The 5,902-nt window shown below is 41.4% G+C and overlaps 1 non-coding gene across 1 annotated transcript; it reads right to left on the minus strand.

Moving 5' to 3' along the window:
* Window positions 1–768: 768 nt before the first annotated feature.
* On the minus strand, window positions 769–875 carry LOC118484501. The gene has a single exon (XR_004873612.1). It is a non-coding gene; the product is annotated as a small nucleolar RNA R71 (small nucleolar RNA).
* Between the last annotated feature and the right edge of the window lie 5,027 nt (window positions 876–5,902).

Below are 5,902 nucleotides of genomic sequence, written 5' to 3' on the forward strand. Positions count from 1 at the left end.
TCAGCACGGGCCGTGCCTGGTCGGACACGGGCCGTGCCCAGCAGTGTTACTGGCAGTTTTTTGTTTTCCGAGTTAAAGAAGGCTGACCACGGGGCCGTGTCGGTGCAACACGGGGCCGTGTTCAACTCTCCGGTAACAGGGGTCCGGAAAACAATCACTGTAACTCCGACCACGGGCCGTGTTCACTGAGCACGGGGCCGTGGTGAACCTTATGACCAACATTCTTTTCTGTTTTTGTTGTAGGACTTGGAACCAGACGCCACCTCTACGTAGTGTATGAGCTCCAGTTCTAATTAAGACATAAAAGAACCTCTAGAAGAACCCGAACACTTTCTCAGAAAAAGACTAAAAGCTAAAAACCAAGAGAAGGTTTCGGAGAAACCACTCCCAATGGCGGACCAACGTACCCTCATGGATTATCTACGACCCACCATAGGTAATCTCGGCGCCTCTATCAATGCACCGAATGTTGAAGCCAATAACTTCGAACTTCGGCCGCATTTGATATAGATGCTTCAAAACTCTGCAACCTTCCATGGGCTTGCGGACGAGGATCCCCATCTACATATTACTAATTTCTTAGAAATATGTGATACCTTTCGGATCAATGGAGCATCAAATGACGCCATCCGCCTCCGAATGTTTCCTTTTTCACTAAAAGACCGAGCAAAAGCTTGGCTTAACGCCCTCCCAGCTGGATCGGTAAACACCTAGGATGAACTAGCCCAAAAATTTCTATATAAATATTTCCCTCCCGCTAAAACGGCTAAATTAATGACTGAAATTAATACATATTCACAAGAGGACGGGGAATCCTTATATGAAACTTGGGAAAGGTTCAAGGAGCTATTGCGAAAGTGTCCACATCACGGCCTTGCGATATGGCAACAAGTATCCACTTTCTATAATGGGTTGTTGCCACACACAAGGCAAACACTTGACTCTAGCTCCGGGGGACTTTTAGGTAATCGCCGCCCGCATGAAATATATAATCAAATTGAGGAAATTGCTCAAACCAATTTTCAGTGGCACACTCCCCGATGCAATAAATCTATTGCCCCAGGTGCCCATAAGGTTGATGAAAGCACTTCTTTACAAGTCCAAATCGAGGCCCTTTCTTCAAAAATAAAAAAGTTGGAAATGACAAAAACGGTCTCGGTTATGGCTTGTGAAGGGTGTGGTGGGCCACATGAAAATTGGAGTTGTATGAAAGAAACAGACGATCAACAAGAATCGGTAAACTACATTGATAATAGACTTAGGCCGTCGGGTCCTCCAACGGGCTCCTACAACCAAGGATGGCGAAATCACCCTAACCTTGGTTGGAGAGAACCCGGCAATGGTAGTAACCAACAAAGCGTAAACCAACGAACAAACTTTCAACAACCAAGAAATGAGTCACAAAATTTCCCTCAACAACAAGGTGGACGAGAAAGGCTTGAAGATACTATATCTCGCCTCATCTCCGACACTGAAAAGAAAAACTCGGATAGGTTTCTACAATTAGAATCAAATTTTAGAAATCAACAAGCTAGTATTCAAAACATTGAAAAACAAATAAATCAACTAGCCCAAAATTTCTCTGAGAGACCGCAAGGCGCGCTACCAAGTAATACCGAGACAAACCCAAAGGCACAAGTTCATCTCATCACTCTACGGAACCGTACCGTGGGTCCCGCAGAAGGGCCAGCACCTATTGAGGAGGTCACATCTCCGCCACAGCAAGAGAAGGTCACTCCTCCACCTCCAAAACCCACCAAGGCTCCTCCGGTTCCATACCCTGGAAGGTTAATCCGTCAAAAGACCAATGAGCAATTCGCAAAATTCGAAAGTTTGCTAAAACAATTGCATGTCAACATTCCTTTCATTGACGTCCTAACCCAAATGCCTAAATACTCTAAGTTCATGAGGGACTTCCTCACTCATAAAAGGAAAACTGAAACATTGCAATTAGTTAACTTAGGCGAAGAATGCCCCGCCCTCGTACTCAACAAACTCCCCCAAAAGAAAATTGATCCCGGAAGCTTCACAATTCCTTGCTCGATCGGGGACTCCCCCGTTCGTAATGCACTAGCCAACCTCGGGGCTAGCATTAACCTCATGGCCGCATCAATGTTCAAAAGACTCGGCCTAGGAAAAACGAGTCCTACAAAAATGAGTATACAACTTGCTGATCGATCCGTCAAATTCCCGCAAGGTGTCATTGAAAATCTCCTAGTCAAGGTCGACAATTTCGTCTACCCGGCCGACTTTGTCATACTTGATATGGAAGAAGACACCGATGTCCCCTCATACTAGGGAGACCATTTCTCGCCACCGCACAAGCAGTGGTGGATATGAATGACGGAACACTCACTTTAAAATATGGGGATAATGAATTAAAGTTCGGGGTTGGGAAGAGAATAGAGGATGATGACCCGGTCAATTACCTGAAGGTTATTGATTCGAGTTTGGATGATGCTCTCCGACGGTGCAACATGGGATGCAAAACATCCCGCTCGGAAAACATATAACCTCGCCTTGGGTCTAGCCAATGACCCTTATAAACGTGGCGCACCACGGAGGCAGTCCGCGGAACTATCCTTAGTTTAAGTTTAATCTTTTAGTTTTAATTTGCAGGAATAAAACACACTCATGGTGGTCAAGGATAACAAGGGAAACGAGAAACATAGCCCCATGCACGAAAATAGGGCCATCCGATAACAATTTCTTCATTCCAGTAAGCTCAGCATGGGCCGTGCCCAGCCAACACGGCCCCGTGCTGGACATCCTGTAGACAAATGCCCAGTTCAGGTAACTGGACACGGGCCGTGTTCACTGGACACGGGCCGTGTTCACCGAACACGCCCCCGTGTCCAGGCTTCTGTTTCTTTTCTTTATTATTGTTACTGGCACCTGAACACGGGGTCGTGTCCAGACTGCCAGTAACCTAAAATTTTGCTTTTAACACCATTTTACACATTCAATCAACCTAAAAATTTATTTTTGGGACACATTGAGGACAATGTGTAATTTAAGTGTGGGGGGATGCTAAAACCTTGAATGTTGCGAGTCCTAATAACAAGCCTTACACAAAACTCTATTGGAACCGCTAATCACCCCAAATTTTTTCAAAAATTTCAATTTTTTTTACTTGTCTAAGTTTAAGTTGGGAATTCTAAGTCTAACAAGGTTATATTTTTATAAGTTTACAACCGATAGTATCGTGATAAAAAGAACCAACATAAGAAAATTATGAAACGGCATGACAAGCTTAGTTAAAATTTGATTATATATACTTGATCACAAAAAAACCCATTCCCACAAAAGTGAGTTTTGAGCCTTTATTGAGCATACAAATATACATCTTTACGCTAAATGCTCATTTTTCGTTTCTTGTGTGAATAGCTGCTTGGTTCTTACGATTCTAGAACTTGCCACGACAATTCATTCCCGGTCCTTACCAACTTAAACCCAAGTAAGTAAATGATGGAGGCATTAGGACTAACCCTTTTTCTTTGAACACCATTATTTTTATTTTTCTTTTCACCTACCCAAAAATTCCCCCTAGTTAACCCCTTTGAGCCTAAACCTTTTCATTTCTTAACCCAAAACCCTTTTTACCCACCAAAAACCCTTTTTATTTTTACCTTTTATTTTAGTAACAAGCTCGGTTTTCGTGTGACTATAAATATATATATATATTTTACAATGAAGTTGGAAATAAACAAACAAAGCTCCTCAAACAAAAGCTTGTTTGAATAAATACTTCATTAAAAATAGAAAGTCACAAAAACAAAATGTTTTACGAAAACGGACGCTTTTTACGCCTTTCGCCCTTTTCTACTAACCACTAACCCAACTACTCACCTTTAGCCCAAGCCTAACCCTTCACCCAAAAAGTCCTCTTGATATTTACAAGCAAAAATTCAAGTGTGGGGATATTTGATGTGTGTAAAATGCAACATATAAATTACATCAAATGAGGCATAAAACTAACCCTTTTGAAGTACTAATGTTGGAAAAAGTGTATTTTTGTCTTCCTTTTGTATTTTCAGGATTAAATGAGCTCAAATTAAGAAAAGAAGCAAAAAACAGCTAAATCTAACATAAATACAAGAAAGGGAACAAAAGTGGACTGCCCGACCCCTCGACAGCATCCTCCCAAGCAAAACAGAGAAGGCAGAAGGCTGAACACGCCCCGTGCTCAGCGAGCACGGGGCCGTGCCCAAGAAGCAGCAGAAAAGACAAACCTGTAGAAGCTTCTATTGCTCACCACGGGGCCGTGCCCAGTGAACACAGGGGCGTGCCCAAAGTACTGCAGGCACATTTATTGTAATTGCAAATTACAATTAATGAAGAGAGATAGTGTCAGACGGGCACGGGGCCATGCCCAGGCTTCTGTTCAGCCTATAAATAGGAGTGCTTGGAGCCATAGCAACTCATCCCTTGGCACACCACCTCTCTCACACTTCATCCTGTAGGATCGGATTTCGACCTAAACGAGTCGTTCGGAAGAGCTCAAATCCGTTTCAGAGGCGGAAACAAAGAAACGGACGTGAAAACAGCTTGAATCATTCTTTAAACCTCTTGTATATTGATTTTACAGCGTTTATAGTTACAAGGAATACCGGCAATACCTCGGTATCAAATCTGGAATCGTTACAAATGAAATGCATAAACAACCTATTTATACTATATCTGGTCCGCTCGAAAATGACATGAACAACATAAGCGGACCACACACAAAGCACTAAAAGCGAACCTCCATGTTCTGAATAAGCGAACCTCTTGCATGACATTAAAAGCGAACCTCCCATGTTGACTTACAAGCGAACCAAACAGATTCCGTATAAGCGAACCTTCTCATTGACTTTCATATGATTCTTCTTATTGGACCTTCCATCTTTTTGTCTTATATGGACTTCCCATGTGATTGGGCCTTCAAATGGTCCAGTAATATCAAACGGCCATCATACACTTTTAATGGCTAATATAACTTTGTCGTTTACTGAATTGCAAATGATAACATATGATGATTCAATATGTGATGTCATCAATATGATGTCATCATCATATATGATGACATCATGCTTGATCAAAACCGCAACGCAACCCAGACTCGACATTAGACGAAGACGACAGATGACTGCACCAACAGACTCCCCCTCAGATGTTGACGAGTCTTAAGTGTCGAGTCTTCAACAACTTCAATCTTTATCAGTCTGAACACTCTCTGAAATATCTCACAGTGTAAGCCTCCTTAAACTTTCTCTTCTCTTTTCATCATCATCTACAGACTCCCCACGAACAATCTCTACTCAGATGTCTTCAGACTCCCCCTTTCGATATGCTGGGATCGCAGTCTGGCATGTTTAAAACACAAAGACTCCAGGTATCGGAACCTGGTTCTCTATCACTTAGAAACCTGCACATCCTCTACCCAAAAATAAATTTCTGATGATAACATGTAAAGATCTAATGATTCACTTGCAGAAATTATACAATCAAAGATAATGTTACAATGTTAATCTTTGAAGAACCACTTGAAGATTTATCATTTTTATTTTCAAAACAACACACTCTCCCAAACCATCTGTTCATCATGTTTAGCACCCGGAATTTTGAAAATCAACCTTTCAATATCAGTTGTCGAAAATCTTTTTGAATTTTTCAAAAAAATATGCTAAAACACACTGAAAATCTTTTTGGATTTTTGACATAAGAGAAATAAAATGCAGTAAAGAAATATTTACAGGCAATATTTTTGTGAGTTTGTGTAAGAGGATCATATCAGCTTATGAGACAAATCACCAACACCGTTAAGCTTCATTTCAATTTAAGTTCTAAACAATTTACCTAGATTGTCAGTATATTTGTCCACTTAAATTTTTACACAAAGTTCAACTGATTCGAGATACGA

Source organism: Helianthus annuus, chromosome 11 (assembly GCF_002127325.2).
Source record: "Helianthus annuus cultivar XRQ/B chromosome 11, HanXRQr2.0-SUNRISE, whole genome shotgun sequence".
NCBI classification, from domain to species: Eukaryota; Viridiplantae; Streptophyta; class Magnoliopsida; order Asterales; family Asteraceae; genus Helianthus; species Helianthus annuus.